The sequence below is a fragment of the Carassius carassius genome, chromosome 11 (assembly GCF_963082965.1).
Source record: "Carassius carassius chromosome 11, fCarCar2.1, whole genome shotgun sequence".
In the NCBI taxonomy this organism is placed as follows: Eukaryota; Metazoa; Chordata; class Actinopteri; order Cypriniformes; family Cyprinidae; genus Carassius; species Carassius carassius.
In genome coordinates, this window is record NC_081765.1 from 31309390 (window position 1) to 31334579 (window position 25190).

At 34.6% G+C, this 25190-nt stretch overlaps 1 protein-coding gene across 5 annotated transcripts in view; it reads right to left on the bottom strand.

Moving 5' to 3' along the window:
- b3galt1b (UDP-Gal:betaGlcNAc beta 1,3-galactosyltransferase, polypeptide 1b) overlaps positions 1-25190 on the bottom strand; it is a 169459-nt gene that overhangs the window by 44998 nt on the left and 99271 nt on the right. For 3 of the 5 annotated variants that reach the window (XM_059562531.1, XM_059562527.1, XM_059562528.1), the window contains exon 3: positions 18674-18742. The gene's annotated coding sequence lies outside the window, so the exon portion shown is untranslated. Of the gene's footprint in view, positions 1-18673; positions 18746-25190 lie in introns of all 5 variants that reach the window. The other 2 variants (XM_059562530.1, XM_059562529.1) reach the window with 1 other exon arrangement.

A 25190-nucleotide genomic window follows, 5' to 3' on the forward strand; every position in this document is an offset into this window, starting at 1 on the left:
GCCTTCTGACGATTTAATAAATAATAATAATAATAATAATAATAATCGGTAACACGTTACAATAAGGTTTATTAGTTAACATTAGTTTTCATTAAGTAACATTAATGAAGATTAATTAATACTGTGATAAATATATTAGTCATTGTTCGTTCATGTTAGTTAATACATTAACTAACATTAACTAATGGAACACCAAAAACCTATTGTATATACAGTACTAATCAATAATAAAAGCCTACTAAATTTAATTAATAAATACAATTAAATAAATAATAAATTATATGTATTCATTGAGTGAATGAATGAATGAATGAGACAGGTTCTTCAAAATGTCCTTCACAAACAATTAATTTCAATATAAAAACACATCAACACCAAACATGGTGTTTAAATCATTTCCGATCTTTATATCAAAAGCAGCTTGTGATCAAGCAATCCAATGTCAGTCCAAACAGTGATCAAACAGGTCTCTGACCTACTAATGTAAATCATATTTTGTTGTAGTAATATGTAGTAGTTGTTCTAGTAGTTGTGGTAATACTATCATTATTTGTGGAATTATTTAATGTATTTTTAATAACCCATTTTAATGCATTCTATTTTTATGCCAATGGATTTCAGATAAAGAAGTAATAAATACAGATTCATTTATATGATATTTAACTGCTGCTGGAGTTTCTCCTGAAGCTCACAGTCTGACAGTCTGATGGTGAAACACTGTGACTGATGTGCAGCTTTGACATTTCCAGTCAAGACCCTCTAAAACAAGACCCAGAGGCAGACCACCCGAGACACGGATCCAGAACAAACCCTGAGCCTGAGACCCAAACCCAGACCTGCTGGTTCAAGATCCAGGCCATCAGTTTTAATGATCTGACACAGAAAAAGGTGAATTTATTGCAAAAGTTGAGACTTGTCTGTCCGTCTGTATCTATTGTATATCTTACGATTACAATCTCATGAGCAAGTACAGTTGAACAGCATCGGTCTTTACTTAAAGCACCAGAACCAGAACATTTCCCACCGGCAGCCATTGTTTTGAAAAGGTTGCTTTGGGTCTGCAATAACTTCTCATGAGTTACAAACGAAAATCCGCTCACAATATGGTGATAGAAATGTGATGCAATGAGGCATCACCACGGCCGTCTCTTCTGAATAATGTATCGCTACATTGTGCACATCCTCATCTCCCAGGAAATGTCAGAGCTCAAATCTGATTCCAAATGTTAAGTAAACACGAAATCTCCTTTGAAAGAGGACGCAGGCCAGGCTCGGGCATATTGCTTATTTCCTCGGTCTGGAGTGATAAAAGTGTTGGTCAGGATTGACTTAACTGCATATTCTCCCAAATTGTTGCGATGAGATCCACAAGTCCAACTCTTAATGAAGGTGAGAGTGCTGTCCAGTGTCAAGACATGTTAGATTCCCCAGGCCAAGGACCGTCTCCCTCGAGGGACATCTCACACTCTCATTTACAACACTAGCAGTCCTAAATGCCAAATCTTTCCTCTCTCAACCATTTCAGAAAGTGCCTCATGCTGTCCAAAAGGCATAAGTATTGATGCCATATTATCACACATCCACAGGTCGACCACAGTACATTCACTAAACAAACAAACAAAAAAAAAAACACGGTTGATTGGCTGGTGAAATTGTAAAAAAAAAACAAAACAAAAAAAACACGGTGAGGTCAAAAAGTCTAAAAATGCGTCTGTTTTGATTTGTCTGATGCTTAATAAAATAGTATTTTTCAGCATAATAATGTGAGTAAAATGTATGAGCTGTTATTATATTTAAACTACTATTACAACTAATAATTGTTGTTATTAGGAACAGCACTGCATATATATATATATATATATATATATATATATATATATATATATATATATATATATATATATATACACACACACACACACACACACACACACACACACACACACAAATGTAAACTTTAAAACAATACATATTAACATAATAATAATAATTTGATTATTACATTATTTATAATTAATTTATTATTTAACCATATATAAATATATTATTTTTAAGTCCCCTCCAATTTTAACAATATTGTCTCTTTTTATTATTATTAGTAGTAGCATTAGAAGTAGCAGTAGTACTTTACATAATAATACAAACAAAAGGTACATCAGAAAGAATGTAAGTCAATGTCTTCGATATCTGTTGCTTTAAAATAAATAAATAAATACATGGCTTTTAAAAAGCTGTTAATAGAAAATACTGAATAATGTGCACCAATGAATCATGCACATCAAAACCAAAAATACGCATTAGGAAAGTAAATAGGGCTAAATTTTTATGCTGACTTTCAAGAAATAAATATTCCTCTGAGCTGCATCATCTCATTCATATGATGAGTTTATCTTATCCTCTCCTCTCATTTTCATTCTGTTAGCCCCCCCCCCCCCCTACTTTCTCCTTTCTTGGGTCCAGTTTTGCTCTTTTTTCCCTCTCTCCATCTGTCTCTGTCTCCCCTGTCACAGGTAGTCATTAAAGCCGCAGCAGATGGTGCAGCTGTTGTCTGCTGTCTGAGACTCTCTTCACTCACCAAGGCTCTGCGGCTGTGGACACAACACACTCAAGCTGCTGCTGCGCTGGAGAAATGATTTACTAGCTCACACATTCGCCATCATAAAGCCTGGCTCAAATCAGCAGGAAATTTTAAGCCAGATAAATGTGTTTCAAGCATATTTAATAAACAAGACAAAGATAATGTAATTATAAATATATTTGACCTCATTCTGTGCCTTGCAGTTCTGCTGAAAATTGAAGTTCTGACATCATTTACAGTACCATTCAAATATTTTGTTTTTAAAATAATACTTTTATCCAGTAAGGACACATTAAATTGATCAAGAGTAAAGACATTTACAATGTTATAAGACATTTCTTTGCATTGAAGAATCCTGAAATAAAATGTCTCACAGTTTCCACAAAAATATCAAGCAGCAATTGTTTTCAACATTGATAATAATAATAAATGCTTCTTGAGCAAATCAGTATATTAGAATGATTTCCTAATACACAAATTGGTACTGGGATACAGAATTTATTAAATGCCATAAACTAAACAATCAAAAGTGCTCCAGAAATTATAAATGCTGGTTCAAAAAAGCTCTGCATTCTTTTTTTATATGATGATTAGAAATTACTGGTAAATGTTTGAGAATTTGTATTAATGAACTGATTATTCGACAGTTATTCGACAGTTATCGAGTTATTTGACAGAAATTGATAAAATTGTACATTTTATATGGTTAGAAAAACAATGAAACACCGTAAAATAAATAAAAACTGTGAAACTTGAGTGATTGCTGCTGAAAATTCAGATTTGAAAATACAAACCCGATTCCAAAAAGGTTGGGACACTGTACAAATTGTGAGTAAAAAAGGAATGGAATAATTTACAAATCTCATAAACCTATATTTTATTCACAATAGAATATAGATAACATATCAAATGTTGAAAGTGAGACATTTTGAAAAGTCATCCCAAATATTAGCTCATTTTGCATTTCATGAAGCTACACATTCCAAAAAAGTTGGGACAGGTAGGTATAAGAGGCCAGAAAAGTTTAATTTACATATAAGGAAGAGCTGGAGGACCAATTTGCAACTTATTAGGTCAATTGGCAACATGATTGCATATAAAAAGAGACTCTCAGAGTGGCAGTGTCTCTCAGAAGTCAAGATGGGCAGAGGATCACCAATTTCCCCAATGCTGCGGTGAAAAATATTGGAGTGATATCAGAAAGGAGTTCTACAGTGCATAATATCATACAAGAGAAATTGGAACAATCTCTGTGCATAAGGGTCAAGGCCAGAAAACCATCCTGGATGCCCGTGATCTTCAGGCCCTTAGACAGCACTGCATCACATACAGGAATGTTACTGTAATGGAAATCACAACATGGGCTCAGGAATACTTCCAGAAAACATTGGCGGTGAACACAATCCACCGTGGCATTCGCCGTTGCCGGCTAAAACTCTATAGGTCAAAAAAGAAGCCATATCTAAAAATGATCCAGAAGCGCAGGTGTTTTCTCTGGGCCAAGGCTCATTTAAAATGGACTAAAGTGGAAAACTGTTCTGTGGTCAGACAAATCGAAATTTGAAGATCTTTTTGGAAAACTGGGAAGCCATGTCATCCGGACTAAAGAGGACAAGGACAACCCAAGTTGTTATCAGCGCTCAGTTCAGAAGTCTGCATGACTGATGGTATGGGGTCGCATGAGTGCGTGTGGCATGGGCAGCTTACACATCTGGAAAAGCACCATCAATGCTGAAAGGTATATCCAAGTTCTAGAACAACATATGCTCCCATCCAGACGTCGTCTCTTTCAGGGAAGACCTTGCATTTTCCAACATGACAATGCCAGACCACATACTGCATCAGTTACAACATCATGGCTGCGTAGAAGAAGGATCCGGGTACTGAAATGGCCAGCCTGCAGTCCAGATCTTTCACCCATTCAAAACATTTGGTGTATCATAAATAGGAAGATGCGACAAAGAAGACCTTAGACAGTTGATCAACTAGAAGCCTGTATTAGACAAGAATGGGACAACATTCCTATTCCTAAACTTGAGCAACTTGTCTCCTCAGTCCCCAGACGTTTGCAGACGTTTGCAGAGTTATAAAAAGAAAAGGGGATGCCACACAGTGGTAAACATGGCCTTGTCCCAACTTTCTTTTTTTTAAATGTGTTGATGCCATGAAATTTAAAATCAACATATTTTTCCCTTAAAATGAAACATTTTCTCAGTTTAAACATTTGATATGTCATCTATGTTTTATTCAGAATAAAATATTGAAATTTGAAACTTCCACATCATTGCATTCTGTTTTTATTCACAATTTGTAGTGTACAAAACAGCATCATAAAAGAAATCCATAATTATATAAGACTTATATAAGTCTTATGAAGCCATATATAAGTCCTACTCTTCTGAAGCCATATGATAGCTTTGTATGATCAACAGACTGAAGCAAAGCTTCACTGTTCCTCTCAAATCAAAAATAGCACCTTTATATGCGTCGTATCACACATCAAATGTCGTCAGTTCTGACAATGTTCTTAGTTCTCTCAGTATATTCTTGAAATTTTGTGATCTCACAGATTTGAACAACGGTGGGTGAGCAAATGATGACAAGAATTTTAATTTTATGGGTGAACTATTCCTTTACGATGTTAAACCACCTTTAGAGTTCGAGTAACTCGTTTCATTATGAAGCCTATTTCACAGCAGTACTTATTACTGTTCAATGATGCTCATTTTCAATACATGCATTCAAATACTGAGCGAATCGATCTTGTTTTACAAATCAACCGTTTATTCAGCCATTCACTGGAATTGTAAAATAATATATAAAACTAATTACAAGGTTTCATATGAGTTTCTACAGGATTACACCTGCACGTCATGCTATAAGAGATCTATAGTGAGATTAATGATTAGTAATGAAACAAAACACAAAGGCTGTATTTATATGCATTGGCACTGAGACAATAATTAGATTTGGCAGAGAAAGTATGAGGAGATGGAGATGCAATTCTCCAATTCTCTATTTTTGAAGAATTATTTCTTTAAAATGACTTTGGAAGAAGCCATCCAACATATTGGGAGCAAATGAAATGCATTTCTGAACAAAAAGAAGAGCCAAGGTAGTGAAAGATGGTAAGCCCAGTAAAATCACAGAATTTGCTTCAGTAAGTCTAAAATCTAAAAACAAGATTCCTTTCATTATAATCCTCTGGCACAATAATGTCAGGAATTGAATTTATTGAACAACAGCAAAGCTCCAAGCAAAATAAAGCAGGTCTTCACGAAAGATTACTTATATTTCATTACTGATAGTGATATTTCTATGCTAAAATGAAATGCTTAAATAATGGCTAGTTTTAGGGTGGGAAAATTATCAGGGGGAAACAAAATAATTAACCATTATCTGTTACAACAAAATGCTGTCTCACAAGTAAGCTAAACCAATAAATGACCACTATATTTTTCTTGATTGTTTAACTAAAATACTTGCCCTCAGGGCATCCAAGATGTAAATGAGAATGTTTCTTCATCAGATTTAGAGAAACATAGCTTTACATCACTTGCTCATCAGTGGATCCTCTGCAGTGAATGGGTGCCATCAGAATGAGAGCCCAAACAGCTGATAAAAATATTAGAATAATCCACAAGTAATCCATATCACTGCAGTCCATCAGTTAATGTCTTGTGAAGTCAAAAGATGCATGTTTGTATAAAACAAACCCATTATTACTAATTTTTTTTTTTTACTTCAAACTGTTGCTTCTGGATGAAATATGAATCATCTATCTATAATATTGCTTTCTCCAGTGAACAAATTATCTTGTCTGAATCAGGAGAGAAATATGCACAGATCAAGAACTGTTTATGAGCTAAAACAGTTCAAAACAATTTTAAACTAATTTGTGGGTGATTTGGATGTGTGAGGACAACAGAAGAAAGCATCATCACTGGAGAAAGCATCATTATGAATCATGGACTCGTATTTTGGTCAGGAGTGACCTTTTGTAGTTAAAATGCCCTAATGATGAATTTGTTTATTACAAACACAGAGCTTTTGGCTTCACAAGACACTAATTGATGGACTGGAGTTGTGCAGATTACTTGTGGATTATTGTGATGTTTTATCAGCTGTTTGGACTCTCATTTTGACGGCACCCATTCAATACAGAGGATCCATAAGTTATATAATGCTAAAATTCTCCAAATATATTCCCACGAACAAATAAACTCATCTAAATTTTAGATGGTTTTAGGGTGATAACATTTTTGGGTGAACTATTCTTTGAAATTTTGGATTTGCCCTGCATCATTTAATTGACACTTGATATCAAGCATTAATGAGATGAATGTTTTTATTTTTCTGTGCAATCAGACCTGCAATTTCATCTGGCAAAAAATAGACTTCTACTGAAAGCATACCTTCTATCTGAAGAGCCACTATTACTGACCACTACAAGCACATTCTGTGAAGTTAAATAAAATGTAAATGTACTCTACTATACAGACACACAGAAAACCAATCCACAAAGCACAATTACAATCGTGTTCATTCAATCTAGACACAATCAGAAATTATCTGTAATTGGCCAGAGAGCTGTTACGGGCCTACGGTAATGAGTTACACTGATGATAACGTAATGCATGTGTACAGGAAAGATGGTAAAAGGAAATGCATATGTCTCAATGTGCATTGTTCTCTAAACTATCCCATCAGGATAGACACTTCCCAGAAAGGCTCAAATCTGTTGGCGGAAGATGATGGCTATAATCAGCTATGTGATTAGAATAAGGCTTTGATCGCATCTGCCAGGTTTCTCTCTCTAACCTGCGTGAGGAAAGATTCTCTGGAGAGTGCTAATAGGATCTAAAGACCACAGTGAAAATTTGTGAGTCTGAACTGCATTGCCTCATTATCGGGCCACAGTTGCATAGAGCATGTTAAGCAGGCTGCTCCACACTGTAGGGTGGTACTTTGCATGGTAAATTTTTCAAAGAGAATATTTCAGAGCACAGCGAACCTGGAGACATCAAATGTCATCATGATTATTAAAGGGGTCATACGATGCTATTTTGTAAAGATAATTATTTGGTGTAACAAAATATGTTGCCATGCTTTAATGTTCAAAAGACATATTATTTTTAAAATACTGTACATTATTCCTCTATGCCCCACCCCTCTCAAATGAGTCATTTTCTAAGCCCCTCCTTATGACAAGCACAGTCTGCTCTGATTGGCCAGCTGACACAGTGCATTGTGATTGGCTGAACAACACAAGCACACATCAGAAATGTAATGCCCCTTTCCATAATTGCGAGCATCAGCTTTCAACATAAATGTAAAGATAGTTAATAATGTCCTTACTTTTACCATGAGTTCAAACCCGAAAGGGGAACAGAGTGGCGAGACAGACACAGTGATGAAGCTCGTATGTGTTTGCAGTACACAAGCCACGATTAAAAAAGCTGACTTCACTATAATGTGACCCTGTCTCTCTCTCACGCACACACACACACACCCATCCACACACACACACACAAACACACACACACACACACACACACACACACACACACACACACACACACACACACACACACACACACACACACACACACACACACACACACACACACACACACACACTCAAATTCACTGGCAGGTGCAATTCAGAACTGAACTGAGAATTAAAAATATTTCCATATCAATTATTTGTAGAGTTACATTTCAAACTGAGTGTAAGAAAGTAGAATTAAAATCTAATAAAGATAGATAGCTAACTAAATAGCTAGATATGATAGATAGAATGATCCATAGACAGATGGTGGATGGATAGATAGATAGATAGATAGATAGATAGATAGATAGATAGATAGATAGATAGATAGATAGATAGATAGATGGATGTTCGGCTGAGCTGCAGCAGATCTTCACCCAGAACTCCCTCGTCGGGTCATGTTGAGGGATTTGCGCTGATCCTGAATAATACATTCATGACTGTCTACAGTAAATTCTGCTGGGTCCTGCACTCTGGAGACCTGAATGCTTGGAACACGGACTGAAGTTCAGTTGAGAGCAGAATGAGAACTTGATTCCATAAGACAAGCTTTCTGCTACAAGAGTTTCACTATCACCGGGAAGCACAGCAGCTAATTTTTGCCAAAAACCACCTACTTATATATTATCAATGCTAATTATGAAATAAATACTACCACAATAGCATTCACCACTCAAACAACTGTTTGTTAATTCAAATACTGCTGTAACAGTAAATGGTCATACCGAAATAAATAAATAATAAAAAATGTGTGCAGACGGCCTTTTTTTATCTAAAATTAATAAGCGCTGAGTACTGATCTTGGCCAAACATCAAAACTACAAAAGGTCACATTAAAAGGCCCAGACAATCTGTGGATTTCGTTTAACCACTACACATTAATAATTGGGCAATCTATTCAATTCATCAGCTTAATTTGAATTGAGACACACAACAAATCTGTGGAAGTACTCCATTAGTTAACTCTGTTCTGCGTGTCTCTGTGTGAATGAATGAATTGCAGAGACGTGTGGGTTTGTTTACTACATAGACTGAAGCGTGTGACGCTTGCATTAATATCAGCATCTGCCGTCTCAATGAAGACATAAATACATAAACAACATCACCAGAACTGTTCTGAGTCTCTTCACAAGTATTTAACCATTTCATTTGAGTAAAACCAGTGTCAGTTTAAAGGTATTCACGGTAACCCATCAAAATAAAAGTTTATTTTTACATAAAGGCATTGGGCTAGAAATATTACTATTATTTAGTAGAATGTATGTGATACTGCTAATACTGTTGAAAAAAATTATAAAACTTTATTTTTTAAAGAAATAAATCACACAATATTTCTTCCATGTTTTAATTTTAATAGCAAATCCCCTTTATTTACCAAAAAATAAAATGTGTCTACATTTCATTAATTAAAAGACAAATTAAATTTGGGTGAAACTTGTTTAATGTTTTCCATAATTATATTACTTTAAAAAAAACTTTAAACACAGTTGTAAATAAGTTTAAAGAATGGCAGTGGTTTTATTCTTAGTGATAAGGAGTGTTTTTTTTTAAATAGCATATTTTAGCGTTTTGATTTGGTACCGAAATTGGTACCGAGAACCGTGGATTTTCACTGGTATCAGTACCGAATACTGACATTTTGACATATTCCAAATGTAATTACTGCAGTCCATCAGTTAATGTCTTGTGAAGTCAAAAGATGCATGTTTGTATAAAACAAACCCATTATTACTATTTTTTTTTTTTTACTTCAAACTTTTGCCTTGTGGATGAAATATGAATCATCTATCTATAATATTGATTTCTCCAGTGAACAAATTATCTTGTCTGAATCAGGAGAGACATATGCACAGATCAAGAACTGTTTATGAGCTAAAACAGTTCAAAACAATTTTAAACTAATTTGTGGGTGATTTGGATGTGTGAGGACAACAGGAGAAAGCATCATCACTGGAGAAAGCATCTTTATGAATCATGGACTCGTATTTTGGTCAGGAGTGACCTTTTGTAGTTAAAATGCCCTAATGATGAATTTGTTTATTACAAACACAGAGCTTTTGGCTTCACAAGACACTAATTGATGGACTGGAGTTGTGCAGATTACTTGTGGATTATTGTGATGTTTTATCAGCTGTTTCATTTTGACGGCACCCATTCAATACAGAGGATCCATAAGTTATATAATGCTAAAATTCTCCAAATATATTCCCACGAACAAATAAACTCATCTAAATTTTAGATGGTTTTAGGGTGATAACATTTTTGGGTGAACTATTCTTTGAAATTTTGGATTTGCCCTGCATCATTTAATTGACACTTGATATCAAGCATTAATGAGATGAATGTTTTTATTTTTCTGTGCAATCAGACCTGCAATTTCATCTGGCAAAAAATAGACTTCTACTGAAAGCATACCTTCTATCTGAAGAGCCACTATTACTGACCACTACAAGCACATTCTGTGAAGTTAAATAAAATGTAAATGTACTCTACTATACAGACACACAGAAAACCAATCCACAAAGCACAATTACAATCGTGTTCATTCAATCTAGACACAATCAGAAATTATCTGTAATTGGCCAGAGAGCTGTTACGGGCCTACGGTAATGAGTTACACTGATGATAACGTAATGCATGTGTACAGGAAAGATGGTAAAAGGAAATGCATATGTCTCAATGTGCATTGTTCTCTAAACTATCCCATCAGGATAGACACTTCCCAGAAAGGCTCAAATCTGTTGGCGGAAGATGATGGCTATAATCAGCTATGTGATTAGAATAAGGCTTTGATCGCATCTGCCAGGTTTCTCTCTCTAACCTGCGTGAGGAAAGATTCTCTGGAGAGTGCTAATAGGATCTAAAGACCACAGTGAAAATTTGTGAGTCTGAACTGCATTGCCTCATTATCGGGCCACAGTTGCATAGAGCATGTTAAGCAGGCTGCTCCACACTGTAGGGTGGTACTTTGCATGGTAAATTTTTCAAAGAGAATATTTCAGAGCACAGCGAACCTGGAGACATCAAATGTCATCATGATTATTAAAGGGGTCATACGATGCTATTTTGTAAAGATAATTATTTGGTGTAACAAAATATGTTGCCATGCTTTAATGTTCAAAAGACATATTATTTTTAAAATACTGTACATTATTCCTCTATGCCCCACCCCTCTCAAATGAGTCATTTTCTAAGCCCCTCCTTATGACAAGCACAGTCTGCTCTGATTGGCCAGCTGACACAGTGCATTGTGATTGGCTGAACAACACAAGCACACATCAGAAATGTAATGCCCCTTTCCATAATTGCGAGCATCAGCTTTCAACATAAATGTAAAGATAGTTAATAATGTCCTTACTTTTACCATGAGTTCAAACCCGAAAGGGGAACAGAGTGGCGAGACAGACACAGTGATGAAGCTCGTATGTGTTTGCAGTACACAAGCCACGATTAAAAAAGCTGACTTCACTATAATGTGACCCTGTCTCTCTCTCACGCACACACACACACACCCATCCACACACACACACACAAACACACACACACACACACACACACACACACACACACACACACACACACACACACACACACACACACACACACACACACACACACACACACACACACACACACTCAAATTCACTGGCAGGTGCAATTCAGAACTGAACTGAGAATTAAAAATATTTCCATATCAATTATTTGTAGAGTTACATTTCAAACTGAGTGTAAGAAAGTAGAATTAAAATCTAATAAAGATAGATAGCTAACTAAATAGCTAGATATGATAGATAGAATGATCCATAGACAGATGGTGGATGGATAGATAGATAGATAGATAGATAGATAGATAGATAGATAGATAGATAGATAGATAGATAGATAGATAGATAGATAGATAGATAGATAGATAGATAGATAGATAGATAGATAGATAGATAGATGTTCGGCTGAGCTGCAGCAGATCTTCACCCAGAACTCCCTCGTCGGGTCATGTTGAGGGATTTGCGCTGATCCTGAATAATACATTCATGATTGTCTACAGTAAATTCTGCTGGGTCCTGCACTCTGGAGACCTGAATGCTTGGAACACGGACTGAAGTTCAGTTGAGAGCAGAATGAGAACTTGATTCCATAAGACAAGCTTTCTGCTACAAGAGTTTCACTATCACCGGGAAGCACAGCAGCTAATTTTTGCCAAAAACCACCTACTTATATATTATCAATGCTAATTATGAAATAAATACTACCACAATAGCATACACCACTCAAACAACTGTTTGTTAATTCAAATACTGCTGTAACAGTAAATGGTCATACCGAAATAAATAAATAATAAAAAATGTGTGCAGACGGCCTTTTTTTATCTAAAATTAATAAGCGCTGAGTACTGATCTTGGCCAAACATCAAAACTACAAAAGGTCACATTAAAAGGCCCAGACAATCTGTGGATTTCGTTTAACCACTACACATTAATAATTGGGCAATCTATTCAATTCATCAGCTTAATTTGAATTGAGACACACAACAAATCTGTGGAAGTACTCCATTAGTTAACTCTGTTCTGCGTGTCTCTGTGTGAATGAATGAATTGCAGAGACGTGTGGGTTTGTTTACTACATAGACTGAAGCGTGTGACGCTTGCATTAATATCAGCATCTGCCGTCTCAATGAAGACATAAATACATAAACAACATCACCAGAACTGTTCTGAGTCTCTTCACAAGTATTTAACCATTTCATTTGAGTAAAACCAGTGTCAGTTTAAAGGTATTCACGGTAACCCATCAAAATAAAAGTTTATTTTTACATAAAGGCATTGGGCTAGAAATATTACTATTATTTAGTAGAATGTATGTGATACTGCTAATACTGTTGAAAAAAATTATAAAACTTTATTTTTTAAAGAAATAAATCACACAATATTTCTTCCATGTTTTAATTTTAATAGCAAATCCCCTTTATTTACCAAAAAATAAAATGTGTCTACATTTCATTAATTAAAAGACAAATTAAATTTGGGTGAAACTTGTTTAATGTTTTCCATAATTATATTACTTTAAAAAAAACTTTAAACACAGTTGTAAATAAGTTTAAAGAATGGCAGTGGTTTTATTCTTAGTGATAAGGAGTGTTTTTTTTTAAATAGCATATTTTAGCGTTTTGATTTGGTACCGAAATTGGTACCGAGAACCGTGGATTTTCACTGGTATCAGTACCGAATACTGACATTTTGGTACCGTGACTACACTAGTACAATATCACTGCTGTATTTTTTATCAAATAAATGCAGTCTTGGTGAAAATAAGAGACTCCTTTCAGAAATATTCCAAACTTTTGGCAATGTGCAATATATATATATATATATATATATATATATATATATATATATATATATATATATATATATATATATATATATCTTACATATATGAATATATAAACATTATAAAGGCATTAAAAAGAAATAATTCTTTTATTTTAAGATTTTCTTGTTTGATATGCAATAATAAAAAAAGCACTTTGCTTGTCACATAAAACAACAATTTGTCATTAATATTCATAATCCAATCTGATAAGCTTTACAACACCCCCTTCCCCTTTTCAGATTGTTCATACTCCTCTGTAAAAATCAGTTTCGGTATCATTATTAGATGGCTAATGAAACATCCCAAGATAACAGCAGAAGAAGGAACGTACATGAGTGATAAAATGTGGTGGTGCAGAAGGTTGCATATTGTTTAGACGAAGTGCATGCTTCTCAAACAATGGGTCCCTAATGCTGTTTATCCACAGGTGAGACAGAGGCGGCGGTGTGCAGAGGACTCTAATTCAAAGTGCTGATAGTCCACAGCTTCAGAGGATGAGAGAGAAGGAAGCAAGATAAGGGAGGATGTAATTAAGGTTTCATTGCCTTCTTCTCCCCAGGCCTGCACTCCGCACACAAGATATAACACACAAAGAGGCGATACACAAAGCGCATACACTCAAGGTAAACCGCTGGGCATAGCTGAGTCACAGCACAAATGCTAAAGGTTACCAGGATGATGCTGATCTGAGACCAGTCCTGTGGCGTCTATTAAAGGTGGGGAAAAGCAATGCTAATTTTTTTTAGCTTAACTTTCATGCACTTTGCAGAGCGGAGATCTGAATTTAATAAAGGAGATTATGTAATTTTAAGCTCATTTGTACACAGCACTCTTACAGGGTGATTACTGCTTTAGAAACCCAGCTGGAATAAAGCCCACTAGCTATGAGGTTTACCAGAGTCCTAGTGATACTCAAATTCCACAATCGATCAAATGATTGGACACACCTGCTCAGATTATTATTAGACTTCCATTTTCACATTGGACATTTGTATTTTAAACACTAATAACTGAGTGTGTGCATTTTTTTGTAATTTGTTTTATATTTTATAAAATAAGTAGTAGTAGTAATAATAATAATAAGGCAGCATTACTCAAATTGCAACTGTTCAAATATGGACACACATGCTCATTCTTTATTATTCAATATAATTTCCAACATTTTAGATCAATTGCAAAGTCATTAAAACTATGAAATAAAATATGGGTTTTATGTGACAAAAATATGTGACTTAAGTGAAAACTTTGCAATATTGGAACATCGTTTAATCACTATTATAGGAGTTTGCATTCTTTTTTTAATATCTTATATAATATTAAAAACTTAAATGCTTAAATATATTTTTCAGTTTTGAATAAAATGTTTGGGATTTGATATGTTTTTTTAAGCATAAAATCAATTAACCATTTCACTGAATGCTTGAATCTGATTGGATGACGAACGTTCTAAGGTATGCAATTTCAGGGGAAAACACAGTGAATGTAGTTCCAGGCAGCTCTGGATCGCATTACATGCCCATATCACTTTGCTAAATGATTTTTGTTACAACGGAACAATAACCAAAACCCACAACAACAGTGGCCAGACTAAGAAATATAGTAAGCAAAATGATAAAAACGACAGATCACGTGATAATTTTATTTTATGATGTAAGTAAAGCACATACACACTCTCTCCGTCACAGATGTCTTTCAAAAAACACATATGTAGATTGGAATAAAGCTTTATATAACACATAAAGTAAAAAGGTGCCACAATATCATACAAAACTACAGCATTATGTACTGTGCTGGAATGGAAATAAAAGCTTGAAGTGGAAACTCATTTATTGCCAGTCATTTAGATACCATCTTGATTGTGTTTAATGAATTTGTGATATGAAACGTCGGCTGCGCTGCTTACGCTCGCCTCTTATTTTTCCTAAAGGGAGGGTGAAGGAGATTTTTGTTGCTTTGAGCCTCATCTGTCCTTTTTCCAAAGCCACCACCACCCTACACCCCATTACAGAAATTAATTTTCATCATGCTGCAACAACTACAAGCACTACAATCTAACGTAAATGGGTCATTCTATGCAGCACATTTGTCATGTCCTCATCATACTGGATGCAATATTAAAAAGATGGAAATATAATTTAATTGTTTTCTTCTTTCATGACAATGATATCATAATTAAGTGAACATAGGGATAATGTACATAATTTCACTACTTGGAGTAGATGTTTATTTTAGTCCGCAGATACTGCACTAACTTCCACAATGAAGTTCAATTATTGTTAACCATTTTTTCCCTGTCTGTACTCTGTTGACATTGGGTGTATTGTTGTTACATTTTGTGTATTATACATAAAATGTGTATTATACAAGTCAGCTCAATATTTTTGCTGATTTTAATTATCTGTTGTGATAATTTTAAAACATGCATAATAAAATGAAATAATCTTTAATTTCACATTGAAGGAAGGGTTGTTAGAGTTAACAAAATCTAAAACTTAAAATAAGATGAAAATCATAAAAAACGTTACTTGAAATAAAATAAATGTTAACTGAAATAAAAAACTTTAAAAAAATTTAGGTAGTTGCAAATATTTCCCATTTTAACAGTTTAATTTGATGTACTAAAATAACAAATTAAAACAAATCTATCTAAACAGAAATAACAATTTAAAAAATGATTAAAACACACAACAAAATTACGAAAATTTTCACTAAAATGAAAATTTAATATTAAAAAAAAAATTATTTTCTCATTTCTCTTTTAGTTTAACTTGGTGTACTAAAATAACTAATACAATTTTTTATTTTATAACAGATATAAGAACTGATTCAAAATATCCACATCATATTTCTTTTAAAGGTCTAATGTATAATTTAAAGAAATATTTCCTAAAAAATTTTAAATTAGATTTTTAAAAGTTCAAAATGTGCTGCAGAACATGAATGCCCCAAATCAACTTGTCAAATTATGCACATTTAGCACGTTTCCTCTCCATCTTCAGGCTACAATATTATTAAAACTCAAGCCATTTGAAAAAGGCCTGTCAGTGGTAATATTCTAAGGTTTATTCACAGTAAAAAACCCAATGATTGTGCTTTCCGTCTGCCTCAGTATTGGCAGTTCACCTGAGATGGTGAAGTAAACCGTGACCGCTCTGGCCTGAAAAATGCAAATAACTCTGTTCAGGTCAGCATCAGGGCGAAAGCAGGGAATTTATAGGGTTTTTTGAGCGAATAAAATGCACCAGCTCAGACAATTTCAATGCTGATCAGATTTTCAACCTTGGCAACTCTCAGATAGACATGTGCCGGTATTCTGTATTGTGATATATCACTGTAATGAATATGCACAATATTGTTATCGTGACCACTTCTAAATACCGTGAATAATTATATATTACAAATTATTCAGAATTTGGAATGCATTTTAAAAATAAATTTCCCACCAACTGGTCAAAATGCACAACACCGCTAAATGCTGTTTAAAAGACATGTGTGCGCTCTGATGTAAACAAGCACGAATGAGAAGCACATGGGGAACACGTGAGAGATGCACTAAATGAAAGCACATTCACTCTATGACAGCAGATGGCCCTAAACTGTCGAAAATGCAGTCTTTACCCTGGAAACCCCATAAATAAAGCAGCAGCTACTTTCTAAAACATATTTAAATAGCCATTAAGATTTATGGATTTGCTGTGTTGTTCATCACAGTGCCAAATACTCAAATATTTAAAATTATATAATACTTATTATATATAATATTTATATAATATTTAGACTTAATAGGCTATTTATTTTCAAACTTTTTTTCCATTTTATTCCGGACTACGACATACCCTAGATATTGTTTGAAAGTGTTTTGATTCTTTATTGTTCATTCACACTTCATTAATTAACATTAGTTAATTCAATAGTTAACATAAGCTGCCAATGAAAAATTCCTCTGAACCTTCATTAATCTGAGGTATTCCAATATATAACATGTTGTTAAAATAAAAAATTGCTACTGTGATATTTAATGAGTTAATTTTGTATAACAAAGATTAACTTCTGTGGCAAATGTAACTATTTCTCATTGTGAATGTTAATGCATTAACTAAGGTTAACTAATGAGATCTTATTGTAAAGTGATATTTCTTTTGCACTTTAATTTGTGAAAAACTTTTAACTTTATATATTTTTCTGTATTGGTTTATTGTATAGTTATTTTTGTTCAAATAAAAAAAATATTAAACCTGTTATATTGTATTGTATATGACCATTTCAGTATCGTGATAATACAGTATACCGTGATAAAAGTATTAGCAATTAATCACAACATGAAAATTTGATACCGCCATATCCCTATTCTCAGACAATTCAAGGACTTTCAGTGTTTTAGTTTTTTCTCACAATGGAAAAATGACATATTCAAAAACTTAAATAACAGGACAATTCTAACAATGAATAAAGAATTATAGAAACTTCGGAAACTCAATTATAAAATCAGTCATTATAAGCAAACATCCCATACAGAAATAAAATATGTGACAAATATTTCCCTATATCAAGAGTCATATATTGCCATATATGTTACCTGCAAGACTATTATTTTCACATACATACATTCTCTAGTTGAAAATGTACATTAGGTGTGGATGGATGGATGTACATTAGGGTACATTTAGGATGGATATACATGAACATAACATATATGTCTAAAATATATTATATTGTATTGTATTACATACATAAACTGTAATAGAATAAAATTAAAACCATAAAAATGTGTTACTTGAATATTGAAAATATTAATAAAACCATAATAGTATCTCAATTATACTAAAACAACACTGACATAAACATATTTGTATGGGCTAGATATATATGTTTCCGGTTTATGGTGGGTTTTATATATATATAATTTTACTTCAAATGACAATATATTGCTAATACGGAAATTGAATAAATGTAATAGTGGCTAATAATAATGCAAGCAGCTTTTGTTTCTCACTAACATCATGTCAACTGCACTAGACTCTCCAGCCAGCCGTCAGGCCACTGATATATTTACGAAAGCTGCTTATTTGAACGTAGCAAGCTAGCAAAAATGAATAGTTGTGCAAACCCTATTTTATATACTTCAACATGCAGTTCTTCTAAGGACTTACATGAAAATAACCTGTAGGTCTTACTTGTGTCGTGCCGTTTCAGCAGTGGTTGAACTGGAAGCGCTCAATTTTCATTCTGAAGGTGAAAATGTCCTGCTGGGAGAAAAAAAAAAAGATTTGAAGAATGGATCACTGCAAATACCTACGACACATTTCATAACCTCATGATGTTTACTGAAAATAATGAAAGCTATGCAGAAGCATCACCAGTTGTACTGAAATTCAACCCACATTATTTTAAAGTAAACACTTTCAACTTATAATTTTGCTGCTCAACAAGGTACATAATTGACTCTTATTGCATTAAGTTTTGTCCCGCCGAGGCTGCTTTATAAAAAAGACTGCAAACTGATGATTTTAATCATGTACTCGCTCTCCCTACAGATTCTGTTATGAGCCAATGAGTATACAAGTGAAAGAACCGCTCACATCACTCAAGATGTTACAAAAACAAATCAGCTTTTCATTGCCTCCTGTGAGATAGATATATCACAAATATCTGATATATAGATGTTGAAACAAACTTAACTTAACAAACTTATCGAACAGCATGTCCTATCCAGATGTGATGCAACAATAAATGCATCAATTTGTCTGACACGGTGAAGTAAACCGCAGGCACTCCAGCCTTTGATATGCAAATAGATCTGGACTAGACAGTGCCAGAATAAGAGCGGAGAGTTTAGAGGAATTTTTGAGCGATTAGAACCTGACAAATTGCTGATCAAATTTTCAGCTACCTTGGCGACTCTCAGAAAATTCAAGAAACAGTGTTATTATTAAATGGAACTAAAATGAGAACTAAATTCAAAATTTAGAATAATTTTTATTTAATTAATTGTTATTAAAAAAAGAAATAAGAACATAAAAACATAAAAAAGGAAAAAGTTTAACTAAATGTAAATGAAAAATGCTGCTTTGGGAACTAACTGAAATATGTTTCAGAAGCTCTAAAATTACGAACTGAAATAAAATTTAAAATAAATTATTATAAATTAAATTAACATTCTTTTAATATTAAAAACAAATTTTATTATAAAAATATTATACAATAATAATATATAAAAAATAAGTATAAATGGAAAATTTACAATAAAATATAATTTAATACATTTAATATAAAATGTCACAGTTGGTTAGGATAAAAATACTGTTTATTTAGGGATGATTGAAATAGTCAGCTTGTTATCCAACACCTGTCTATTACTGAGGTCAACTAGTCCATCTCAAAAATTTTTTTATATATCTGTGGCTGACTTTAGAGTGCCATGTTTAAGCCTGCTGTATCAACACAGTCTGCAAATGAAAACCCCTTTTTGAGCATCACATCTCTAAATCCATTTTCTTCGAAGATTCAATAATACATTTTAAGACAATTACTGCCTGAGTTCAGATCACCTGCTGTGTTCTCTTTATTGTGCCATGTCTGTAAGCAACCATATTTTTGTGTGGACAGTTTTTCAATAAAAGGCTATCTGTCAAAGTGCTGTACTTTCCCACACCCACACACACACACACACACACACACACACACACACTACATACATATATATATATATATATATATATATATATACTCAAATCAGTAAACATGAATCGTTCTCAACCTTTTTGACTCTAAAGGACCCCCATTTTTAAACACCGTATCCCTAAAGACATTCCTTCTGGTTTTCCTGCAGCATTTCAAATGATTATTTTTATGAACAGAAACTAGGAGTGTTGATATATTAAATCACACAGTTCATTTTATGATTCATGCATATTCATGATTCCATGGAAGCTTGTTTCCACCACTGAATAAAAAACTCACAGAAATATAGAGTCAGAATTGTGATATGTAAACTCACAATTCTGACATGAACCCAAAGGCCAAACGATAGTCTTTCTCCATGGCCTCACCAAACTCCTCCCAGACCTGAGTTTTTGCCTCCACAATTCCCGCTTGGCCTGCCGGTACAGGCCTGGTAGGACTCCTTTTTCAGTTTGACGGCATCCCTTACTTCCGGTGTCCACCACCGGGTTCGGGGATTGTAGCCTCGACTGACACCAGAGACCTTACGGCTACAGTTCTGAGTGGCTGCGTTGACAATGGAGGTGGAGAACATGGTCCACTCAGACTCTGTCAGAGGTAGGAGTTGAAGATCTCTCTGTCAGGGGACTCAGCCAAACGTTCCCAATAGACCCTCACAATACATCCCAGACAGCAACATAGTGTTGGCCCAACATGAAATCCATGCGGACCAGATGTGGGCCGGTTCTGGGCCGAAACTGCTTGCTGTCAGGGATTTGGGTCCGCTAAGTCTGTCCAGCTCCCTCCCCCGCCATCAGATCCAACTCACCACCAGGTGGTGATCATTTGATCGCTTCACCCCTCTCTTTACCCAAGTGTCCGAGACATATCATCGACCTATGGCCTAGGGTGTCTTGGTGCCACATGCACTGATGGACACCCTTTTTGCTTAAACATGGTGTTCGTTATGGACAACTGAGCTGGGGAGCTATGAGCAACCCCACACTAACCCTCTCACCGCGGGTAACTCCAGAGTGTTAGAGAGTCCAGCCTCTCTCAAGGGGCATTTTTCCAGAACCCAAGCTGTGCGTGGAGTTACCTCTCAACATCCCGCACAAGCTCAGGGTCCTTCCCCTCCAGTGAAGTGACATTCCACGTCCCTAAAGCCAGTTTCCATGTCCAGAGATCGGGTTGTCGGTGACCCTGCCTTCAACCACTTCCCGATCCACAATGCATTAATATATCAACATACAATTTCTGTTCATAAAAATAATCATTGAAATTGTCATTATTGATTACAATTTAAAAAAAGTAATAAATAAATAAATACATTAAAATTATTCAGTGGTGGAAACAAACTTCCATATAATTCTATACCTTTATATTGTTTATAAAAAATTATCAGATTACATTTTTAAAGTTTTTTATTTAAGTCAACATTTTTAATATAATTAATGAATTTTAAGTCATTTTAATGCCCCCATGGAAGTTTGCTAAGGCCCCCAGGTTGAAAACCACAATATCTATGTAGTGTGTTTGTTTTTTTTTGTTTTTTTTTTACAGTGTGTACACATGCTGACGTGTGTCTTTTGTTGTTATGTTGCATCTTACTATTTGTCTCAGTGTAACTTCTTAAAAATGACCCTTGTTCATTTTATTGTGCTTCATTCAGCTGTTTTTAAAAACAAAAATGCATCTTATTTGAATTTCCTCCTGAGATAGCACCTTTTGGACTGTAATTATACAGACCTACTATAAAACAGACTGACTGTTCAATATTGACATTATGTTATTTTGAACAGTATGAGCATGCAACTCTTTATTAGTAAATTGGGTTCAGTTGCATACTCATATGTAACACAGTGACGCTAAAGCAATCAATTAAAACCTGAGACCTTCATATTCACAGGCCCATTGGGACTTGGAAATGTGGCAGGTTTTGTCTATAAGTTTCTGTGTGCGGCAATACAGTAAGTAAACAAGTAACATGCCAGAGACTAATATATCCAGTTCACCAGAGCAGCGTCTATACAAAACTCCCTCTATATTTAATAAAGCCTGACATCTGCTTATGTTTCTGTGGCTCGTTTGTCTCCGTCTCTGTGGTGATATTAAAATGATGGGGGACTCCTTAGAGACGGCTGATGGCAACTGCCTGGATCAGCATCCGTGCTGAGAATACCACCGCAGAGACAAAGATGCCTGCCGCTCACGAGCAAAGACAGAACGGCTGCTGTGAGATCCAGTTTTGCTCTAAAGTTCTGTCATGTCACCTGCCTTCACTTAGCCATCCGCGAAGACTCAGATTCGCACAGACTGGTGCATGTTAATGTGGGAATGAGAGCTCACCTCTTCACACTTACTCATGAGGCTGCAGAACTTCTTTTGCGTTTGACAGCTGAGCCTTCACTGACACAAACTGTTCATTCTACAAAGATTTATTGTCTGCATGGCGAGGCAACAAGATTTTAAAGTTATGTGTTTGAGTAAAACATTTTTTAATTCTGAAAAATACTGATGACATTTCTTCTAATTTCTTCTATTGTAACATTTTAAAATTGTTATTGTTTAAAGCATAAAATAAAAATTGGACCAGATAACAAAAAAATAGCAATTTCAGACATTATTATATTCATTTTTAGACAACACAAATACCAATGTTTTAATTTCAGAAGAGTTAAGAAATGTTTGGTGGAATAACCCTGATTTTCAGTCACAACAAATAAAAACATTAGTTATTTTGATCAAGTGTCATTTTCTGAAAGAAAAAAAATAAATGGCAGTATTTTTATTAGAAATTTGGAAGAAATGTTATCAGATCTTTAGAGAATAAAACAAATATTAACATTTTACAAACCCATACCTAGTAAATCCAGACAAACTGAGACCTTTCAAGTGGTCTCTTAATATCTTCCATAACTGTATACATATATATTAGCGATGGCACGGTTCTCTGAAAAAAAAACGAACCGTTCGGTTCACCACAAGCGGTTCGGCACGCGCTGGGACCGCGGTTCAACTTAAATCTGACAAACCATCTGTAATATGGTTTGCTATAAATAACACGTAAAACAAACAGGGTTCAGCTACTATATGTTTCTGTTGATATATGCGCATTCTGGATTCCCAGACATAAAAAACGTGGACAAACCATTCACTCTTGATCAATGTGAATGACTTATGCTGGATGATGAGCAGTCATTTATTCCGTCATCACCCGGGTGCTGATAGTGCACGCACAGATGAGGACGCGAGCTCACAAATATTAAGCTCTCTCTGAAGTATTGTGTTTAAATGGACAAATTCACACAAAAATTATGTCAAAATGCCCGTCTTGGTAAGTATCCTACAGCACACATAGCCGGCTGAACGTAGGCCACTGTATCAGTGCATTCTCTTAAAGTGACAGTCTTTATATTATTAGAAATAGATGACAACAAAGAAATCACTCACTGCTCTTGATTAAAAAGCTTTTATAACTTTAAAAAAAAAATATCTTTAATTTATATAGTTCAATCTGCAATGCTGGTTTACATTTGATTACTTTATTCCATTTCTGTACCTAAAATCTAATGCTAGACCTCCCTAAACAAAACAACAACTGAAAATCACTGTTTATTTTATTTGTATCTTTACTCTATTGTTTTTTTTATTTGTGATGTTGCTCGTAGTTAGATAGATTTTTTTTAAGTATAGTTTCTCCATAAACAGCACATACCGAACCATACCAAAACCGTGACTCTACAATCGTGAAACAAACCGAACCGTGAAAAAGTTAAACCGTTCCACCCCTAATATATACATATGTCAGATAAATCAAACTGTATGAAACATTAAAAAAAAAGAACCAAGTGCAGATCATAAAGGATTTAATAACATTAATTAGATTCAAGTGCAATCATGAGGCTATGCAATAAGCTTTACAGGGAAATTCTCAGAACTTTAATTATGGTTCTCCAATATAAGCGCTCTTCAAAATAATAGCCTATTCTGTTCACATAATCTCCAGGGGGTTCTTATTACACTGACTTTTGGTCTGAACAATGTGAAATTTAAGGCCCCAGGTCCTTCACGCACTGCTCCTGAGCTGTGGATTTTATTGGGAGAGTTTTCTGTCAGTGAACAGCAGATCTTTGTTCTCCTGTGACCTTGCTGTAGCCTCTGCTATCTGGAATTGTGATGGAGGATGTATTTACACTCACCTTCACTGTACGAACACCGCAGCACGAAAGCCCAGAGGAATTCACTGGTACTCTGCCACATGGAGGTCATCAGAGAAACATGCTAAATCTTGCATGATTTCCCTCTGCCTATTTTATGCATACAGCATTACATGCATAAATCATTATGCAGTGCACGACCGGTGGGCAGGAACAATTAACCACTCATTTTGTGAAGTTCTGGACAAAGGAAAGAAAAAAGCATGCATGAGATCTCTATAATATCTTGACTGGTTCTTCCACGCATCAGTGAGGTTAAATGGACTTCTGCACAGATGTTTCTCTCAGAGAAAATGTGCAAAAATTGTTGTACCCCTAAAGGTACCATTTAAAAAAAAAAATCCAACAGTGTAAGAAAAATATCCCATATGGAAGCCTGTTTCTGCCACAGGGGAAGTTGCAAACTCAAAATTCCGAGACGGAAACTGGGTGAGATATAAATTTGCAATTCTGAGAAAAGAAAGAAAATAATTATATTTTCTTGCAATTCTGAATTTACATTTTGCAATTCTAAGTTTATATCTTGCAATTCTGACTTTTTGATCAGAATTCTGAATTTACATCTCAAGCAGTCGAGAGGTCTGAAAAGTCAGATAAACACAAAAAATTCAGAGAAATAAGTCAGAATTGTGAGATAAAGAGTTGCAATTACCTTTTTTAATGTTTTATCCCATGGTGTAAACAGCTTCTATACATATATGTATCTCTTCTAGAGTTTCAAAAAGATCAATAATATTTTAGACTGTGCTCAGGTTTGCCAAGATATCAATGTCTGCAACAATAATTCAGTATGAACTCAAACAGTTCTCCT